Here is a 23,134-nt window from a genome sequence, read left to right as displayed (position 1 = left end):
AATGTTCATATGATTTCATATTACGACTAATTTATATTTTTAGACTTATGTTAAATAAATAAATATTAAATCAACCTAGCCCCAAACTAAGCAAAGTACAAGCTTGGGAACTAGGCGACGATATACATACTTGTATAGATAAATACAAATATATATATATATATGTACATAGAAAACGCCCATGACTCAGGAACAGATATCTGTGTTCATTACACAAATAAATGATGCCCTTACCGGGATTCGTAACCAGGACCATTGGCTTCATAGGACACTATTCACTAGGCCAGACCGCCGTTCGTCACGGTGTCGGAAGTTATTAAAGTGCTCACCAAAAGGCTGAACTATAGCAGTATCCGTATTTGTCGTGCAGCTTTTTAAAGAACAAATATTCATGCTCATCACGCAAATGCCCTTACAGGGATTTGAACCCAGGACCATCGGCTTCATTTGTAGGGTCACTAGTATTACTACCGGCTAGACTAGACAGGTCGCCAAAAGTTAAATATACCGATGATAGTTTAATGTTACAAAGTATAACGCTTCAAAATAGTTACTTCATATTTGTCGATAATAGTTGCTGTTGATTGTGTTTAATTAAAATCTAAAGACATTTTTTTTCAAAGACGCTAGAGTTTGTTGTCCCCTCCGTGGCAAACACGTGGATTTTGGTGAATGTTTACACCTTACATCAACAAGTTTAAGTCAAATTATACAAACGGAAAAATGGCATATGCGCAAGTTTACCATGGTACGATTTGTGTAAATATCTTTGCATACCCGCTGTAGAACAGATTTTTAAGTGACTGTACATAGACATAGATCCCATAGTAAATATACACTTACCGCTATCGTTATCGGTAACATCTGTTGTCAGCTGGACGACAACTGACACCTCATACGTGTCGCGCTCCAGAGTGCCTCGAGTCCACGGCTAGGAACTATGATTGTGTCATCACCACACTGCACTGTCACGACCACCGATCACAAGTCACTTAGCATTACTGATCATTAAAACTGGATTTGTAACACTGTTTGATAGTTTTGAATTTACAACACTGCCTTTTGGTTTGATGGTTAAGCTCGATTAATTGTTCATAACTGTTCGTGTTGCACTTTCGTGTATTTAAATCTATCTTCATCAAACTGAGGATGATAAAGTTAATTTAAATGTTAATGACTATACAAATAAAAAAGACGGTGTATAGCAACCTTGTGCTTTATTTTCTTACCGCGAAAAGATAAAGCGTGATAAGAATACAAATTTAAACAATTTTTCATTTTTATTTTGATAATCATGTGCTTTGTATTCTTAAAAAATTATGAAATACTTGTATGTTAAATGTTAATAGTATGTAGTTTTTATGTAGGTACCTATTTATCTTGTTTATCTGCAGTTGTAAAAATACGTGTAAATACTGATTTCTATTTTTCTTCACGATAAGACGTTGACGTTGGGTATCAAATGTACCCGTCAACGTAAGTACGGTTGTTTCCGATTTCTTTCAGTTATAAAATAATATACTTGTAAAATAATGTAGTTACGTAGACATTGTTAATGGTAATCAATTTATTAACTTCGATAGTTATACTAACCTTGTACTAACTTAATGAAAAACCATGGTCGCTATTTTATTTTTTAATAGAATTATAGCTTAGTGCCTGGGAACAAAGATAGTTACTTTTATATTCAATCTTAAGAAAATGGACACCCTGAAGCCTAATTTACTTTGCCAGTCTATAAATCCTAAAGGTCGTCTCGTTAATTACTTAACAATAGGTAGAACAAATTATTGAACGATAGTGGTTAAAATGGCATGACAGTGCCCCTGTAAGTATCGAGAGCGATCGAAGCACGTGACGAGCCGGCCCGGAAAACGACGCGCGCGCAGGCATAGACAATCCTTGAAAACGGCAAACGAAAACAAATGAAAAACAAACAAATTAAAAAAAACTCACTCCACTTTGTAAAGTGTAAAGAGAACTCTAGAAAAACACATTAAACGCGACGCAATTGAATGTTGAGTTGAATTGTTATTTCCGCTAATCTCTACTCATTTTGTACTGTTTATGTGGAACTGGCCATGTTCTTTACATCTCCGATCTCCATAACAATGATCATAGAACAATAACTGCAGATAAATAAGCGTTTTCCGTATGTACGTGGGACATGAATATTCATACCAGTTAAATAGCACTGCCACTGAGATTTCAGGATATTTTTGTCGTTTATTTAAGCAAAATCTGGACACGCGTCAATTGATTCAAATTCGCGCGTTTACCGGCGACAATGTCAAGTGCAAGATCATCGAAGGAAACGATAAGGGTATTGTTTATCACACTCGGCCCTACAGCATCAAGATAAGTGCATCCCGTTCGAACAATGCGTAAAAAGGTGAAGAACACTTGATAAGGCACAATACTGTCGGTACGAACCTGGCGTCGCGCGCGTGCGGTCCGCACGGAGATCGCCGCGCGAATGGCGGGCGAGTCTTCTGCTATTGTTTACAATGGTAATTGCGAGCATTTTCACGGTGAGGAAAACTGTCTGCAACCCTCGTGAGCCACGTGAACTTGGTTGCTGTTTGAAAGGACATAGTAAGGACAGGCAGCTTTTCTTTTGCGTTTTTAATTTGTTTTACAGTTGTACATATTAGTAAGATAGATAATTAGAGACCTGTTTGCAGCTTGCAACCCCTGAGAAGCTACTCACGGACAGTAGACTTGATAAGGTATTTTTTTTTGTAGTGAATAATTTGTTTTATGCCTAATACCTGTTTGTCCAATTGTAATTGTACATATTAAAAAGATTTAAGACATATTTGGAATAGTGTCCCTAACCCTAGCGACTCATGTATTTACTAACATACCAACGGTAGTAGTTTAAAAGAGCTTAGCAGGGGCAGCCTTAACCCGAGGCCCCGGGGGGCAGATTTTTTCCTTTGCTTTTTCAAAGATTGTATCTTTTTTTATGCTGAGTAAAATAAAAGCGTGTAGGCTCTATCAGGGAAGCGACTTGTAGAAAGTCAAAGATCAACCTTCAGGAGAACCGAGCTGGGTTATGTTATTAACCGACTTCAAAAAAGGAGGAGGTTCTCAATTCGACTGTTTTTTTTATATATTTTTTTGTATGTATGTTACTCAATATCTCCGAGAATCATGAACCGATTTTCAAATTTTTTTTTCAATCGAACGGGTATAACCCTGAGATGGTCCCGTTGACACCAAGTCGGGGTCTGATGACGGGATCTTGGAGAAATCGAGGGAACTCTTCAAATGTTATTGGTGCATGTCTGGCGCTTTTGGTAATTTTTGAAGTTGGTTTTATTTTTTGTTAAAAAGTTTTATGACGTACTAAGACTAGCTTGGTACGATACAAATAGCTTATTTTTTTTTGCTAGACGTTTAGTCTTGAAATAACCTTATATGGGGCAGCTTTTGTATGTTTTATTCAAAATGTGTAAACCAAACAAGCTTGTTATTATCGTTTATTTTGTTTGTATTACCTTTTGACGGAGACTGGTGACCTATCCGCAATGTTAATTACCAAAAAAAAATCATGAGTAAGTTTTATTTTTAGTTTTCATTCACAATGTACTCGTAAGGTCACTACTTTTAATACAAATTTTTCACTTCGTTTTCACGTCACATTTTCTAAATAAATTCTCAATTGTCAAAACAAGTCACTTGCCGAGGTAACCATTGTACACTGGCTTAGATGTAATTGGATCCTGATTTTAGAATAATTAGTTAATAACTGATTCTGACGTAGAATCAATTAATTTCTCGTTTGCTCTGATCGAGTTCTTGACCTTAATTTTCCTGTTACATGTAAACGTTCCGTTATTTCCTCTGTATTGTTATTTGTCTGTTATTGTCTTCTTTTATAATGATTTAAGAAAACTCACGGAACCAAAGACATGTAAATAATAAAGACTGATAGTTTTAATGTGATCGCCATTATTATTGACGATCATACAGGGATTCGCCTTTGTTGTATTTAATTTAATCTGTTACTGTGTTTTTTGTGTTATTATTTCTATGCACAATAAAGTATATACATACATACATACATACATTATTATAGCTGACGTGACATAGTGAAATGTAAATTCCTAGTACATATATATTTATGATTGAGATTTGTATTGGCCGAATACTTATATGTTTTTCGTATTGGCTTTTGTTTGAAATGTGCATATATACCAGTACACCACCTATACCAATAGCGATATTATCGCCTTATAAATACATATACAAATAAATATCAGTGGCGACCCGCCCCGGCTTCACACGGGTATATAGTAAAGCGTGATTTTATTCTGACATAATTAGCAAACATCGTCATATTTCAACCTATTTACACAAAACCTTAAATTATACACTTAAACCTTCCTCAAGAATTAGTCTATTGACAGGTGAAAGCCGCATGAAAATACGTTCAGTAGTTTTTGAGTTTATCGCGAACATACAGACAGACACGGCGGAGGACTGTATAAGGCGTAGTGATAATACCGAGACCTTGCTGTGATTTTACCGTTGTATTGTATTGTGACGCAGTTCGTAGCTGAGGACCGACCGCGAAAATCGAAATTCGCAAATTGCGGGGATTTTTCTCTTTTATTCTCACTAAGACGTAATTCGACTGACAAAGAAAAATGCCCGCAATTGACAAACTTCGATTTTTGTGGTTATAGCCCTGATTATGAGTTTGTGTTCACCTGACGAAGCCTGCGTTGCGGATATAAAATTATGGTCCTTGCTAAATCGCGCCATTTACATATGGCGTATTTTACATGGAGATTGATCGTCTTCATTAATAACTTGTCTATAATCTAGCTTAATGTCGAATCAGTGAAACTGGTTATTCAAAACTCGTCCACCAGCTTCCCTCACATTATATCTTCAAAAAGTTATTTCTGTTGTTAATTTACTACGTCATGGTTTTTTTTTTTTAATTCGTGGGACATCAATGGTGATAATGGCGATGGCCGTGTAATATTCGGATGAAATTTGACGTAAATCATAAATCATTCGTTACAGACAATATTGGTAGACATTTTTTTTATACTACGTCGGTGCAAGCATACGGCCCGCCTGATGGTAAGCAGTCTCCGTAGCCTATGGACGTCTGCAACTACAGAGGAGTTACATGCGCGTTGCCGACCCTAACACTCCTCACCCTCGTTGAGCTCTGGCAACCTGGAGTATTAGAGTAAAATAAAATAAAATAAATATTGATTAAACTACATAATGTGTTTTAAGTTTTAACGGCCTTCTGGCCTGGTTGGGATTGCAGGGTATATCATGAATATTGTTCCTGAGTAATGGATTGTGACTAAGTAAGTATTAATATATGTGGCGTTTCACAGAAAAGGTACCTTATGGCTCCAATCCGCTCCAATACTTAGCTTAGCTTGTGGGGCTAGGTCAATTTGTGTCAGATTGCCCCATAACATTTTAGAGTCGGATAAAGCTGACTTTCCAAGTCTGCATGGCATTAGTAATGATAATGTATGGCAATGACATCATTAATATGAAATTTCTATGAAAATATAACTCTCTCTTAGACTGAGACGGACTCTATTGCATTATATTTTAATGTCAATGCAGGGCAGCATTAGCATCAGGCAGATCGTAATGTTCCTGTTTAATGTTTTGACGGTAGGCACATTAAACCAATAGATAGGTAGGATAGGTTCGTTGGGTTGCTTCAGATGCCCGAAGAGCAACATGTCCAGAAACAGGAGCCTCGCATAGCGGGGCTCCGTCGACTCAGAGAACGGCACAAAGATTTTCACGTTTCATGATATGCTTAGGAAATTTACGATCTGCCTGATCTTACGATCGGCCGCCAACATTGACATTCAAAATACGTGTACCTAACTTTGAACTTGGAATTTATTGGGAGAATACCTACAGTTTTATGCATGATGGGGCAGGATAAACGTAGATTAATCTATTAAAATATATTTATTAGTTACTCAGTAAAACGCTTAATGAACAATAAAACGAATTTGAATTTCAAAATCAATTGTAATATTGCAAAAACTTCTAAAATAGACTATGAGAGTCTAAATAAATGGCTCATTAAATCTCAGCTATAAATTATTTGCACGTGTTTTTTTTTATTTACGGGCCATTTGATACCTGTTGAGAAATAATTAACATATGTAATGGATTTTTTGTCTCATACGTCGTATATCGCATCAATCGGAACACAGTTTTTTATGGACAACACGTTTTGTTCATTGAATATGAATATAGTAGCTCACGTAATATACTTTTGTAGGTAGCCCCGCAGACGTGTTTAGTTACGCTGATCGTATTGATAACGACAATAATATTATGTCAGCTTCTGAGACCGTGCAACAGTGAGATTTGACTCATTTTGATTATCGTTGTTGACACAATAGATGCTACCATCACGCCTAATTTTAACGTTACTCTATATACTTTTACCTTAATATGTACCTACATACCTATTTAGAAGTTGGAAGTATCATTCGTTTTGAGAAAAGATACAATATAAACTTCCTATATATATGATATGCACTAGCAACACCGGCTTCCGAAACGTCGGAAGGGAGGAGCCCAAGCGATATCTCACCGTACAAATCGTTCCGCCATTTTTGCGGGGGGGAAACGTGCACACAGTCGCACTACTCACTCACTACATACAAAATCCAATCTGTAATGATACAAATACATAGAAAATCATCAAATACGTCAAAGACAAATTTTGCACATCTCGATCTCTTTTTGTGTATGGACGAGTCACAACATGCACCGCCATAGGTACAGTTGTACCTATGCTTCGGCACAGGGGAAATAGAACGAATGCCGTCTCTCTTCCCGGCGTTGCTCGAAGGCATCAGTCATTAAAATAAGGTAATCGAGTGGTATTGACCAGCACTCGTTTTCAATTCTATTAGTAGAATTTAAATGCCTAGTAGTTGATTTTATTAAAATCGAGCGGCCAAAATTAAAAAATCGGCCCCCTAGCCCCAAACTAAGCAAATCTTGTACTATGGGTACTAGGCGAAGATATACAAACGTACATACATAAATACAGGGATTTGAACCCGGGACCATCGGCTTTATAGGCAGGGTCACTAGTGTCACTACCCACCAGGCCAGACCGGTCATCCCGGTTAAAAGATAGACATAGGTACTTACGACAATTTCGCAACATGACGACGATGTCACATTCATAATATTTGCAATATCACGACCTGTCAAAAAAGAATCACAAATCGCGCCCCGACTTAAAGATAAACAAGCAAAGCAGATTGTTTAAAAAATGCCGCACCCGTCCAGACGAGTTAATAAGAAAATTATCTTTAAGGATCATGCAAACTGGGGGGTCGTTACAATCACATACCGCGCTCGGACGAGTCTAAGATATAGGATAACCAGTATAATAGTTTTCCGATCATACGTAGTTGTCACTATTCGAACAGGTCAAGTAAGAGTGGATAGCCAAAGAAGTTGATTTATCAACGCTCACGGAATGAAAGAGAATACTTGGCCTCGTGACCGTCGACTTACGGACTGATGACCAGTAATTTATAAAAGGGTTTAGTGAAATTAAGACTGAGGCTGTATTGGCAAAAGATAGTGATCGTGCAAATAAGTGGTTTTAAGGTAAAATTTCGACTGTAAAACGTGGGAAATAAATAGTATACAAATTATTAAATACTTAGATCTAGATCTGGTGAGACTTTCCGTACATGTAAAAAAATCTCCACTATTGATAAATTTGATTACTCGTAATACGTAGAATTCCTTAGCGGAAGATTTATAACTTGAAGTTAATCATTAAAAAACAATATGCAGACAAAATTTTCTATACAAATTTCCTACCGTAATCTATGTTAGATAATAATTCTATTAAATTTGTTATTTTCCAAATGCTTTCGACAGATGTTAATTATTTATTTGTTGTGTATATTTACAGCTATTTTTAAGTTGTGTTTTTAAAAATATTTTATTTACATATACTTACATACGTACATAATGAAATCTTATTTATTTATTTACACGACAGCAGCAGCGTTACTTTTTCAATGTTGCTGCTGTATCCAATATAAATTATATGACTTATACTGGGGTTCACATTAGTAGGAAAATGTAGGAGTGTCCCACCGATGCCTGATATGTACGTACGGCCCGATTCAAATAATGCTTCTAAGAAATCAGAGCGGTACGATACCGATCTGTCAGTGTCAAAAATGACATTTGTTCAAGCAATAAAGTTTCTTTTGACACTGACAGATCGATATCGTACCGCTGTGACTTCTTGTAATCATTGTTTGAATCGGGCCGTTGTAAGGCACTTTAAGACACATCCAGTGATCAGATTGTGGTAGTCTTGCAAATAAGCCTAACCAGAGAAATTATTACTGATAGCTTCTAGGTACTGCCGTGTAGTTAGGACCATGTGGATGTGGCTTAAGCTTAATATCTCATGAATGTAAGCCACGTGTGGACGACGGTCTTACGGCGCGGTTCGTTGCTTCAGCTAACAACCTTTATCCTGTCGTGTAAAATGCGATTATCTTCTGTTAGTCAGCATTGTTGTAATGGGGAATCATTCTCTTATATAGGTACTTATTAAATTAATGGAACAATAACTATGTAAATTAAATAATGTTTTGTTTTGTTTTTTTTTTACTTTGTCCATACGATTGACGCTTGGAAGTGTGGCATCGTCACTCATCTTTCTCGCGATGTCCCGGCCTTTTGCCACGGTGCATGGGGTTACTACCTTTATACCAAGTATCTCTCTATACTAGGACCTCTATAACTAGTATGTGCGTAATATTACGATTTAAACTGTCTTTCCACTGAAGCAGAGATGAGCGGAGATTAGAAGAGACGTTCAGGAGTTAAACAATAGCATTGGTTCTCTTCTCCGCTCCGCTAGTTTACAACCAATGCTATTGGTTGATTCCCGCACGTCTTCTCTCATCGCTGCCTCAGTGGAGAAGTAAATTATTTATTCGACTGACCTAGGGGTTTATTTGCCCTAGGGCCAAGGGGGGTATGGCCCGGGGCGGCAGGCTACAAAGAGCGGCAAAACAGTGTTTTTTTCCTTAATGTAACAATAACATGTATTTCATTTGAAATACAATAATCACATAATGGGGCGGCGAATGTAATTGACTCGGGGTCTTAAATATTTAAATACGCCCCTCAAAGGTGTGTACTGTGACTACCATATAGTTATTATGTGTATTGTTATTATTTTATACATATGTCAGCGCCAGATTGAAAAATCAGGCAGATCATAAAGTTCCTGTGTAATGTTTTGACGGTAGTCACATTAAACCAATAGATAGGTAGGATAGGTTCGTTAGGTTGCCTCAGATGCCCGAAGGGCAAACTGTCCAGAAATAGGAGCCCCGCGAGGGTCCGTCGACTTAGGGAACGAGGCTAAGATATTCACGTTTCACGATATGCCTAGGAATTTCACGGTCTGCCTGATCTTACGATAGGCCGCCTTTTTATTTACGATAATCACACATACCCGTCATTCTATACGTCGTGACATGGAAAATCTCGACATATTTAACTCGGTGATTACAATAGTTTATTCCTTACTAATGTTTCCGTTAAATAGATTTGACGTAATTGGCCTTAAGCACATGATAATTATTTTAATTTATGTACCTATGTATTTCTAGGATACCTGATAAAATCATGAGACTGGTTGCACTTCGTGCGTTTTCTCATTTTCCTTTTATTGTAATCATTCATAGGAAATATAATCAAGTAGCTTAAAGGACGATCTAATCTTATTAAATACAGGTTGCAACTTCATGAGTACCTAGGTACGATGCACAATAATACGCATTATGTGCAATTTAATATGCATTCTTATTTTATTAAGTATAAAATCCCGATACGGAAATTAGAGATGTTGCATAAGGTATTTTTTTCTTGTTGCGTAAATATGACGACTTATTACTTCAATTGCCAATGAATTGCTGGGAAAAGTGGCTAAAGTCTGGGATCAAATCAGCGTCTGCGCATCTGAGGTACTACCGCGAACACCGATGTTTGCAAATTGCGGGCATCTTTCTCTTTTACTCCAATAATCGGACACTGTCTTATCTATATGTTAGAACATATAGATAAAACAGTGTCCGAATAGATGTGCATTAAAAAAATCCAAATGAGCAATTACAATTCTTCTAGCAAAGTATGCTATCAGAATATTTTTTTTTTAGTATTTATTTGAAAAAAAGGGCACTTAATAATATTATAAGTTACAAGTTTAATTTTAAATCAAAATGCTTTTTTAAACTGATATGATGCATTACGGAAATTTATGGATTGAACCGTCATTTTTTTATTATAGGAAGTTACGAGGATAAAAACAAGAGCAACCGTGACTGTTTACTGAAATTCGTGACAGTCACCAGGAAACAATCGCGTATCATAAATTCATACTGAAGTTCTAATGAAATGTTTGAGATGTAAAAAGAAGACATCTAAGCAAGCAATCACGATGTGATCAACATTACTTAACGAGTCGGTGAGAAAAGTACTGTATACTGCGCATATTATGGACTGATATTATTTGTGGCTTAGTAAAAAAAATAAGAGCAAATCGCCTAGCGTGGTATGGGCATGTGATGCGGAGGGATGAAAGTCACGTGCCTTATGCTTATGAAGCTTTAGCCACATTTATTACTTACAGGGTTACTTTTTATATTGGGTAAAATACTACTTTCGGTCTTAATAAGTAACTTGCAAACTCTGCACAAATCGAGAACATTTTTTTCTGTGCTTTCGTTTTGTATCTTATTTTTTATAGAGTTTTATGCGACCATAATAAAAATATTTTCTCCTGATTCTTCGCGGTTTTACGGACGAAACTAAAATTGTGAATAAAAAAATGGGTTATTGAATAATAAAGTTTAGTATCATTTGTAGGGTAGACTGGTCACCTGTCCTTGCAAAACTTACGATCCTACATATAGTAAGTACATATTATGTTCGATAAAATTTAAATCATTATCAACCTAAGTTTTGTTTCGTTAAAGTAATGAATAAAGCAAAATCAATTCTGTTTTCTACCTAAAGGTTCAAGTTTCACTGGCAAATTTTGGATTTTTTTCTTCTAGGGCTTGGCCTTAGGCGATTTTATTAGGAATAGTGGAGTTATCATTAGTAGTGAAGTCACTCCGCTGATGAGTCTTCTTAGTCTTAGTCAACAATTTATAGGAACATACAATACACATACATAAAAGTATGTTAATCATTGTACCTTTTTCGTGTTGATAATTTTAAGTTCTGTTAAAACTTACCCTATTAAAAGTCACCTGTTTGGCAAGACTACAAGTACTATAACCACCAAAATTACCATTTTCTTTTTTGATGTGATGCGTTGCAAATATCTCCTTGTCAAAATGTATGGCGACGGCATGCAGCATTGTAGTATCAGTTACAAGAGGTTCTTCGAAATTCACAGATTAAAAGTCCCGTTAGTTATTACCTGAAACAAAATAATTAGGACTGAATATGAATCGAACTTTAATGATAATTTTTTTGCCATGACCAAATTCAGTCAAGCCACAGGTTTCACTGCAAATCTATCACGCTCGTGAGCCAACTCAAACTGATAAAATATATCGCCAAAATATTAAAGATCGCTGTATTGTATGAGACATGTATTTTTAAATGTCCCGTCTTGCGTTAGCGTGAACACGTGCACCTAACGATAAGTTTAAATAGGAAAGTATTTTCGGTATGGTATAGACTTAGTGGGACTGTAAACCCTAAAACTTTGAGTACTAACTTAAAATAATAATAAAAAAATTTTTTTTTTAGACAGAGTCCATATAAACATTAAAATTAAAATTAACTAAACTCAATTAGTTAAACTTAGCGATGCAATCAAAGGCACAGATTTTTGAAAGTATAAGTTATGCCAGTTTTCACTGAACTGCCCTAACTGCCCGAACTCGGAAACTAGAATCAACAAAACGGGACCTTTTACCAAATTTTTACACAAATTGTCAGTTCAGTAGGTAGGTATATTACTGATTGTACAGTGTCCGAATAAACAAAGTACTTGTATATGATTAGTACACCCGGTCAAACAAGACAGTCAGGACTCTCTTTGATATTGAACACAATATTGACATTGCGAATTCACGATTTGCTCGAGGACGACTGTTGACTTGGTTGACTTTGAATATAGGGTTGCCACATTTGAAAAACAATAATATGAATTGATGTTGCGTCACAATTTGACACGTCTGTGACTATCAAGTTGCCAGGTTCATAGCAATCTCGGCCTACCTCCGCGGGAATAGAGGTGTGGTTACAATTTACAATGTGTATATGTACGAACATCTACGGTATGATTTAAACTTCCACTATTTGTACACATTATTATATGTTTTAACGGGACCTTATCGCGTATAAATAAGCTTTAACATTACCACCGACGTTTTTAAGACGTCATTGTCTTCGTGGTCCCGGAAAAAAACTGGCTAAAGTTGATATCAACATCTTTTAGCTGCGCAAGTTTTTTTCTTAAAATAGACTTGATCATTTATAAAATGTTTATTTATCTAACTATCTTTTTTTGACGATAATGCCAAGATTATATATGAAAATTCTATGTAGATCACATTTCTTACGAAAATAATGACACATTACAAGGGCCAACCCTAGAAGACATGATTGCTTTATTTGTTTATTGACAAATTTATGTCATTCTACATTAGTGTGCGAAATGATGGTGCATGCATTTAAAGAGCTTTTTTTAATCCGTTTTCCACATATACCTACAAATAAAATTTATTAAGTAAAAGAATAATATAAGATATAGGAGGCAAACGAGTACACGAATGACCTGAAGGTAAGTTATTACTATCGCCCATGGACACCTGCTGTTGCAGAGGGGTTGTATTGTATGTACGTTACCGGGTGGTTACCGGCCTTTAAAATGGAGTACGCTCTTTTCTTTGAGTCCGCAGCAAGCTCGGTTATCCATACAAACGTAGTTACGCTCTCATATTAAAACGATTAGGTAGATTACTCTGAAACTGTGTACTTACAATAAGATAAGGTATATGTATGCCTGTAATTAATTTATGTAACTTCAGATACCATAGTTAAAAATACAGCGAATTTAAATTTTTCATACAAAACTTGTTTTGGCATGCTTAATTTCGTTTGTTTTATAAGCTGTAGCTATATATAAACTAATTACAGGCCTCATGTCATTGTATGTGCAAAGCTTCATTACAATCTAACACGCAGTTTTAAAATGAGAACAAAACTCCGTTTGTACGGGAAGGTGAAAGTAGGCGGAGCTTGCTGCGGACTCTTAAGAAGAAAGAGGACGGACGATTCTCCAGACAAACATTAAAAACGTAGTCCCCATTTTCCTCTCTGGATATGAACATTTTGGATTTTGGAAAATGTTTTTACATAGTTTGATGTATATTAACCATATAAAAATTAATAGCGAAAAACAGATGTCATACAAAATTTGAAATGCTTTTAACCCCTACAATAATTTAAAATTCTAAAAAAATCAAACGTAGGGGCATAGCTGTGGTTGTTATACAACAAATTGTGTCATTTCGCGCGGGTCCTTCGTCTTAAGGTTTGAGGTTCGTATCGGTCCGTAAATATTGCAGGCGATATTTTAGCTGTGTGAGGCATGAAGTATTTATTTACAAAGCTTATAAACTCCGACCACGCTAAATTTGCAGCAACTTGGCACTATTACTCTACCTGGCACTAGTACTTGACACCTGTCGTATATTTTAATGAATATAATACCTACTATTAGGTGAATCAATTTTTTAGTGTCACTCGTTGCCATGGTTAAGATTAGTTGTCCAGGAGACTTAAGACTTGAAATCCTGATTGTAGGGTAATTAAATGTATCAAACACGCGCATGTTGGTAGATATAACCGACTTCTTTCTTCTACTCGTACTAAACATGTTAAGAGAACGGCATACAACATCTTTTCGAACATAAGTGGACCAGTATTGTCCCTTGGACAACTGGACAAGATAATAACACAAAAAAATTGATTCACTCTATTACATAAAATAGTGCTTGTCACGTTCTAATAATAATAGTTATTTAATCACCACGCAACTATAATCTGCATTAAATAATCAACACATACCTATTAAGCACTAGGTATCACGCGTAAGAAATCATAATGTAATATACTTCACATCATCTTCCATGCGTTGTCCTGGCTTTTTGCCACGGCTCATGGGGTCCGCTTGAAAAATAATCCCAAGAATTGATGTAGGGTTTACGAAAGGTCCTGCCATCTGACCTTCAAACCCATAGGGAAAACTAGGCCTTATATAGGCCGAGCGACTGGTAAATATCAAATGATACTCGTATATGATGATATGAGCCCTTTCCATGTTAATATGCTCCTTTAAGAGGCAACAGGAGTGGTCATCTCTCCATACAAACGTACTCGACTGTTTCCTCCGTGGCTTTTGAAGCAATGATTTTTTCAACACAGATTATTTAGTAATATCTGTGTCGGACTGTTTTGCTATTTTTGATATTTTTGTTTCTTAAGGCAAATCTTCAAATATTCGCAAAAACGGCCAAATTTACAAGGCCGCAAAGAGAAGCATGGTATTCAAAACTGGCATCAATTAGCCTAAAAAGCAAAACAGTCCGACACAAATAATTTCATTATCATTTAGATCTCAAAATTTCGTTACATTTTACAGTTCGTTACAGTTTTAGAGGAGCAAACAATCGAGTACGAAACATCGTTTTTTGCGATTTTTACGTAGGATTTTTTGCCTACCTGGCGTTGTCCTTATTGCACTAGTTTTAGGAGCCGCTTCCGTTAGCGAGACGGATATATTAACCTAAAATATTTTAATCTCGGCTCCCGTATCCTCTTAACTTGTAATGTACTTATATTATAAGTCCTGTCTTTCATCGTAACCTTGAGATATCCATACACTTGTCGTTTACAAAAAGTATCGTAGGCATATTATTTCCCTTCGCTGACTAGAGTAGTCAAAGCTATAAAATGGATTGAAAAGATATTAAATAGTTTAAATACGTAAAATACACATAAATAATCGAACTAAGAACTGAACCATGACAGTCATTTTCGCGGGGTTTTCCTACCGGAAGTCAAAGTGTCATGGCGTCCGGCGCATGCGCAAGGTAGAGCGGTGCGCGGCCGTGGCGTGATCTATGGCGGCTGATTATAGACTTCGATCGATTAGCAATTACTGAGAAGATTATTCATGAGATTTCTATGAATCGTAAAGGATTTAGAAATGTTAATAGAATTTTCAAAGTCAATTGCGAGGTTTTCCAATAAATTAATCAGCAGAAGCGGCATATTGTGAACATAAGTAATAAATCTTTTTTCTACACCGTTTCAGCGGTCCCCGTAGCATCTTGCAGTGGATATTGCTAAATTTCAAATTATTCGGGCTGCATTTAGTTCTCATCAATTATCCATTTGTAAATTTGTAAAGCGACCAAGAATTGTAATATGCCATACGACTAAATAAATAAATCCATTGACTCCCTGACCCATTCCCATCGGACACTTCTGGTATTGCAGGTGTCCATGGGCGACACTAATTGCTTACAAACAGGCGATTGGTCTGCTCGTTTACCTCCTATATTAAAAAAATGTATGACTATGAAATCAAAGAGTTTTTTATAGTTCGAATTCCGCTCCTGTAATGTCTTTTCTCGTCACAAGATACGATAGAAGACAATAGGCATAAGGTACGAGAACGGATCGCATACGCGAGGAGCCGGCCTCTTGGTTCTAATTTCAATATCTACTCTAACTGCGTATAATAAGCTATAAATTCCTTTGGCATCTAACAACGCTACAGTCTGGCTCTACCCGGCCCAGTCGTTAACGAGGTTCCGTATGCAATTGTCACTTTTTAGCGTTTTCTGGGTGCAATGACGTTTGTATGTGGCGCCGCCAGCGTGATCGGCTTCATATATTAACAAAAAATGTTAATTTACAAGATTAATGAATTCCAACGTCATCGGCATTATTGTTTATATAATTGACAAACATCCATTAAACTTCCTCAATTAACATAATAGGTCAACAAATTAAATAAATAATATCATTTGACGAATTCACAGGTTTATTCAAGCCACTTTTTTATTACGAATATTTTTATATAACACAATTTTTATATTATTTTTATTCTACAAGTTAGCTAAGTACATTCTGATCAGAAAATAATAATAATAATAATAATACAGCTTGTGATGCCGAATACAAATAGCATAAGAAATACAAATTTTAAAATGGTGTGTTTTTAATTTTACTGAAATGGCCCAGGTCATATACAATTACGACCGTTGAAAGTTTTCCATACAAACCGGCCGGCCGTAACTAGATTGACCTAGGATAATGTTAGGAAGTGGACGATTGTGTGTCATTTTCCTCTTGACGGTAGAAGGTGCGCGCGAGCGTAGGTATAAAGTTGCTGGATGTGGCTAGGCGAATTATAAAAGTGAAGTACGCTCCAGTAAACACTAACCCTTTAAATTCTTCATAACTTCATAACTTTTACTAATTCATAAAACTTTACGAGCCTGATTTAGTTAAATAATGTTTTATCGCTTTTCTTACAAATACATATGTAAAAATGACAGATAAAGACAAACGATTAATAGCTAATTCAGATCAGTAGCGCGTTTATGAATAACGCCATAAGTATTAGATAATTCAAATATTTTTACCCTTATTGAATTATAACATGATGTATATTGACGAATTACTGGGAAAAATGTTCTAATTGACTATACAATTCAAATATTGTAGGTATAGTAGTTAGCCAGTGAATTGTTTCTTTTTTAAATAGTTTCTTCTAATGCTGTTACATTTTATATTTAACGAAATTAATTTCGACTGTCAGTCAGCTCTTGTATTCAATGCTTTAATTTAGATGAAAAGGAAATACATATTATTGTTGTTTTAACACACAACAACTAAAATTCTGAAATGTTTTAAACAACATCATTACATAACATAGGCGTAAATAACTAAAGTATTTATTTACATTGGCTGTTACCTTACGTCTGTTATTTATTTATTTGAATTTTGATTCAGACAACAAGGCCAACCAAAGGCCAATTTCGCCAATCAACTAAATACTATTTAGGCAACATAACATTGTGACTCCGTTGAATCATCGTTAATGCATGGTAAGGAAGATTAAAGCCCCATTTAGACGGCTCAAGAAATTGCATGCGATTTTCGTTGCATTGCGATATTTGGTCGACCGACTGCATTAATTGTACTCTATTATCGAATATTGCATCCAAGTTGATCCGTCTGAACGAGGCTTATAATTAGCTGAGCGCAGTTGACCAAAAGCCACTACCTTGCCACTTCCACCCTCGCTACGTCCACGCTAACCTTTCGAACGTTCGAGTCCCGCCGTCGGCCGCGCCCAAGGCAACCCGCCACAAATAAGAGCTAAGCCAGCTGTTACTTACACTATTGGTTTTTATCTATTTCTACATATATGGGGCCATGTTTTATATCTACACGTTGTATATAGTCCCACCACACAGAGTCGGACCAAGGCATATAGGTAGATATGTACAATGACGCTTATACTTAAAGATAAATGAAGTGTGCAGTGCAAAAGAGAAGCCATCACGTAGATGGACATTTCATGAGTGCGAAAGAAACAGATTAGAAATAAATAAGCGTCACAACTTTTGAGCTTGATAATGGCTGCTAACAGCCGCTTGAATGTAAAACCCGACAAGAAATATATGATTGTTCTATGTTGTCAAGAAGGCGCTGTTATTCTCGTGTATAGGGTGACAGTTCAGTTTAGTATGAAGAATTTAGTTCCAATGAAATTTCAAAATATGGCGCGTGATCATATATTACTTGGTCAGTATTTAGCTACCAAAACGTAAAGTTAGCGGACTGCTAAAAATACAAAAAAGCTATGTCCAGGAAAAACGGTGGGTGATATACTATTACATCTTAAAATATACTATTACATTCGGAACATTGCGGGTCACTTCTGAATGAGATTAGCTCAGAACCGGGACAAGTGGCGTACTAGAAGAGAGGCCTATGCCCAGCAGTGGGTCATAAAGGGCTGATATGATGATGATAATGATTGCAAAAGCAAATTATTTATGCAATAACATGTTATTCCTGAATTCAATACTTCCAGTAACAATTCAATTTTTCAATACATCGATCCGATTTGGGTCGCAACTCGCACTTTTAATATTTGACAAGCAATCTTTTACTACTCATATATATATATATTTCATGTTATAGTTTCCATAATTATAAAATAATACCTATGTAACTAGCTAATATGTACCTACTATATAACTCTTGTTAGGCACTAATCTCAGAAGCAAAGGCAGAGGAGACAGCCGCCCACGTCATTCTTGAATGCCCAGGGTTGGCAGAGAGTACCGGGCACAATACCTTGGTTCTCCGGGGTCTCTCCCAGAAGTCGTCGGCAACATCAAGAGTCTGCTAGGCTAAAATAGGCGCGAATTACGACGTCGAGTTGCGGAAACCAAGCCCGCGAATACCAATACCAATAGGCACTAATCTGGCCTCTTAACCCATTTAGCGCTAATTACGACATGTTGTCGTTTTGCCTCTACGAAGCATTTCCTCTACATACCGGGAAACCTATGTTATCGGCTACGACGTAGCGACGACCGTAGTTCAGCGGTGAATGTGTTTTATGACAATGAACATATTTAAGTTCTAAGGATAATCGAGACATGATTATTCTTGCCATTAGCTATTACGAGTTGTACCCGGATAACGGCATTAAATACGAAGTTTATCTCACACAAGGGCTGCTATGTTTTATTTATGCCTTTGAATTTACAATTAGGTACTTAGGGCCTGTTTCACAATGTCCAAGTAAAGTATCGGATTGCTAATTAACAAATAAATTTACTGCCAGATAAAACTTCATGCAAAACTTAGCACTTTATCTACCACTTAAAGCCCGACCAGAAATATATGATCATTGTCAAGAGGGCGCTGTTATTCTCATGTATAAGGTAACAGTTTAGTATGAAAAATGTAGTTCCAATGAAATTCCACAATATGGCGCGTGATCATATACCTATTTATTACTGGTCAGGCTATAAGCTTATTTGAAGATTGTGAAACGCCAATGACGACTTTATTCGTCAGATAAGAGGCAAGTAGCTTTGGGACTTTACTTGGACATTGTGACACAGGCCCTTAGTCTACTTAGTACTTTCGATATTTTAATATTAACATCGCAGCAATACACGCGCCCACCGTTAATCCCATTATTATTCTCGATGTTTCTGGGCTATGGGAATACTCTTCGCTACCGAGCATTTCGCTTCGGTCAGACCAGTATATGGTGACCTCGTGGTCTGTAAAGAGTGTGTTTAAACCAAGATCACGTTTATATAGAAACGATTACGAATGTCCACTTACGCTCGGCCCTGTTTGAAACAATTGTAATTCCAATATGTTATCGAATACGGGCGAGTCGAGAACTCAAACGATCTAGTATAAAAGCATTTTTAGAATAAGCACGGTTTAAATGCTTCTCAAGGACATTTTATACTAAACATACTTATAATGGCCATAGCGTAGTACCCGTAATGAGACGTATACCATAAATCCCGTAAAATAAGTATCTAACACCAGTTTTCAAACACTTTACCATAGATAGAGCTATTTTAAGTTAGATATTTCATTAATGTTTATCTGTTTTAAAAGATATGGCGCCATGACTGGAGAAGAAACTTACTTGTAGTTTGTTACTCATGTTGAAACCAATTGCTGTATCTTTCATTAAATACGTCGAACACATAAAAACGAACGAAAACATTCATATTTTAACGCGCAAGTGAAACAGTAGAAATTTTCAAGGTATCAGTGAAATAAATAAATTCATTTATTTCGACTTAGGATCATATCACATTACATTAGTGTATTACACTAAATTTTTATAATTATATTTAAATGTATTAGTTAATTATCATAATTATTAAAATTCAAACCTAACCTAAACAATAATAATTACGCCCGGTCGTGCCTTAGGAAGGCTTGGACATCAGCACGTGAATCATATGACAGCGATTCAAGTACTGGCAGTCAAACCTCTCTGCGAACGCGCTCAAGATGCTCAAGAAGAAATATCCAAATACTCAAAATTTTATCTTAAATTTCTCATGATTGGTGCCATTACTATAACACTAGTTTATCTGAGAAATGGACTCATCCACAGATTCAATAATAACTACACAGACTGCACTAAGCATTATGTATTGACACTCGGTTCTCGACACCAAAATGCGTGACCTACCGTGGTTACTCGATTGGAAACTTTCGTATGGCGAATTTGACGAGTTACGTCTGTGAATAGACTTTTTGTATAGTAACGTAATAGATTGTTTTCTGTTGTTGAGCCTGCTTAGTTACGCTAGTTGGTTCTTATTATGATAACTTTAAAAAAAGTTATTTTACAGATAAATTTTAAGTTGCAATTTTTATTGTTCAGTATTTTTACACGCCTTCACCTAAGCTTTTAATCTATATTTTTGCTCCGAACTAATCTGGATTCTATATTTATTTGATTCACATCCTGTAAGCTAAACTTGGACTATTTTTAATTTTTTATTAACTTATCGAGCCGAAATTCGGTAAGTACACTTAACTAAGTATTTTTTATATAAGTAAATATAGGTATTTTATAATAACATGTTACAGGTGATGTGTGTGTGCGTGATGTGTCAATCGGAAGGGTGCCTGACGAATTCCTTGACGAAAATATGCAACCAAGACAAAAGTTCTCCTCTGTGCGGTTTTCCAGAAACTTCCTGCCTCGCTAAACTGTGAAAGGAACTGTCGCCTGCGGTATTTCCAGACCGATACGATCTTTAAACCTTCAAGAAAAGAGTGTACTCCCGGCGACGCACTTACAACCCTCTCTGGTGATGCGGGTGTCCATGGACGACAGTAATCGCTTAACATGAGGCGATTCGTCTGCTCGTTTGTCTTATATGTCTTAAAAAAACACATCGCAATTTTTCAATAAACTCGCTGAGAAATCGTTCACTTCTCGCAATAGATGACCCTGATTCACCCCTGTAAACAACAACTTGCTTCCTTGTTCAACAAATAACTAGGGTTGTGTACTGACCAGTCAAATCTACAGGTCTATAATCGAATGACGCTTACTCTTTAAGCCAGTAGGTTCAGAAAATGGAGTTTTTAAAAAGTTTATTTGGATCACTAACACAATACGGCTACGGAAAAGATATGTTCAGGAGATACGGTGGGCGACTATATCTTGGAATATACTGCTACAAAAGCAAGTAATTTACACAATCACGTATTGTAAAATCTTCGCTGGTCTCAGGTGTTGTAAAGGTATTTCTGAATTCATACTTCCAATGTCACTTGAAATCATTCCGATCTTGGTCGAACATTTGATATTTGACTGGCAATCTTGTAAGTACTGTGAGCTGCGAAATTGCATGGAGAAATTTTATGAATGAATACATTGATAAAGTCGCCATGCACTTTTATGGCTGATGGTACATTACATGATTTATTACTAAAGAAGAGACGCTTTACAGATAGATTTTCGTATATTGACCCGCCTGTTGCTATTTCTATTGCACGCGTATATTGCTGTCAAACTCGCACAGTGACATTGATAACCGGTATCATAGGTGGAACAGCAATATAATTATTCGCGTTCAATAGAGATAGCAACAGGCGTATGTACGAAAATCTGTCTGGAAAGCTACTGCTTTTTGAAGATGTACGTCTATGAAGTGACGTCGCAATGAATCCACCTCTTTCTATTTAGTTTTTATCGATTTCAAAACTGTTTATCATTATAAATAGTATTTAATAGCAAAAACACTATTTAACAATAGGGTACAACCCTATTACAATTTCATCTATTTTCTTAGGTAATTCCTACGAATTACCTCAGATCAGTATCTATCTTAATATTATTTTGCGTGACGCCTAGATTTCATTTCGAAATAATCCGTTTCAGAAAACAATTGGTCTATAAAAATAGATCTGCTCCAGTTTCTATGATAAGCCTTCATAACATAATTGCCCTATTGTGCAATTATGGTTGTCAACAATGCAATTGTACTTTCATTAAGATTAGTCCTATCTTGTTATAATTATGCGGGGTTATTTTGCCAATCAAATCGTGTTAATGAGAGCATTGAGTGATGACAACAAAATATACTTTAGATACCTTAGATACCTAATTAGTCCGATTGCCAAATATATATGTATCTATCAGCCACAATCAAATTTTTCGGTAGTGAATGAATTTGGACACATTATAGTATTTTATGCAACCGTTGTATAATAAGGGTCAAAGAAGGCGAGTGGCGTGGTAAATGTGAGCCGGAGCCGCAGGTGTAACGACTACAACTACTGACTTATAAATAAAAAGCAAAATTAACTTAAACATTGTCTATGGTGAACTTTGCTTTTAATTGACGTTCACTAAACGGTGATGATTAAAAAAAGTATTTGAAAGTTGGCAGCAATGCACTAACGTATTTTGAAAACTGTATCAATTTTCATTTTGTTAAGTTGGTAGCCATCGTTATAGCAATTTTAAAGCACAAGTTCTGTTATGAGGAATAGACAACATTGACTTTTTGTCACACATATTATGTATGTAATATATGTTCTTATATTAGTGTTCATGAATGTATAAATGACAGATAACAGTAGAGGAGTAGAACGATATTTTTATATGTCAACATAGAATATGCTTTTGCTAGGGTTAGTCGAACAAAGCTTAGACGGATTCTATGAGTTTTACAAGATGTTTTAAGTGCTCTTTTAAAACGCATAGCATTGTTGAACGTATAGCATAGCAATTTTCATAAGTATACAAATTACTCAGTCTGAGTTTCGAATGGTCAATTTTCAGTTCCCCCTTTAATAATATCTCGATTACTATTAGGCATTTCAATTCTACTCATATAATTGAAAACAAGTGATCAATACTACTACTAGACTTACTAGATTCCCAATTTCTATGGCTCGTATTACAAAAATAGCATTTCGCTGTTTTCCACTGATTTGC

General features: G+C 36.0%; 1 protein-coding gene across 3 annotated transcripts in view; it reads right to left on the bottom strand.

The window, feature by feature from the left end:
* LOC133533636 (uncharacterized) overlaps nt 1-23,134 on the bottom strand; it is a 279,945-nt gene that overhangs the window by 187,102 nt on the left and 69,709 nt on the right. The window contains exons 1-2 of one of the 3 annotated variants that reach the window (XM_061872655.1): nt 2,182-2,449; nt 844-1,143 (exon numbers count right to left, since the gene is read on the bottom strand). The exons of the other annotated variants lie outside the window; for them this stretch is intronic. The gene's annotated coding sequence lies outside the window, so the exon portion shown is untranslated. Of the gene's footprint in view, nt 1-843; nt 1,144-2,181; nt 2,450-23,134 lie in introns of those variants that run through there. 3 annotated transcript variants of the gene reach the window in all.

This window comes from Cydia pomonella, unplaced genomic scaffold (genome assembly GCF_033807575.1).
Source record: "Cydia pomonella isolate Wapato2018A unplaced genomic scaffold, ilCydPomo1 PGA_scaffold_186, whole genome shotgun sequence".
NCBI lineage: Eukaryota > Metazoa > Arthropoda > Insecta > Lepidoptera > Tortricidae > Cydia > Cydia pomonella.
The sequence above is the reverse complement of the archived record's forward strand: the minus strand, read 5'-3'. Positions and strand labels throughout refer to the sequence as shown.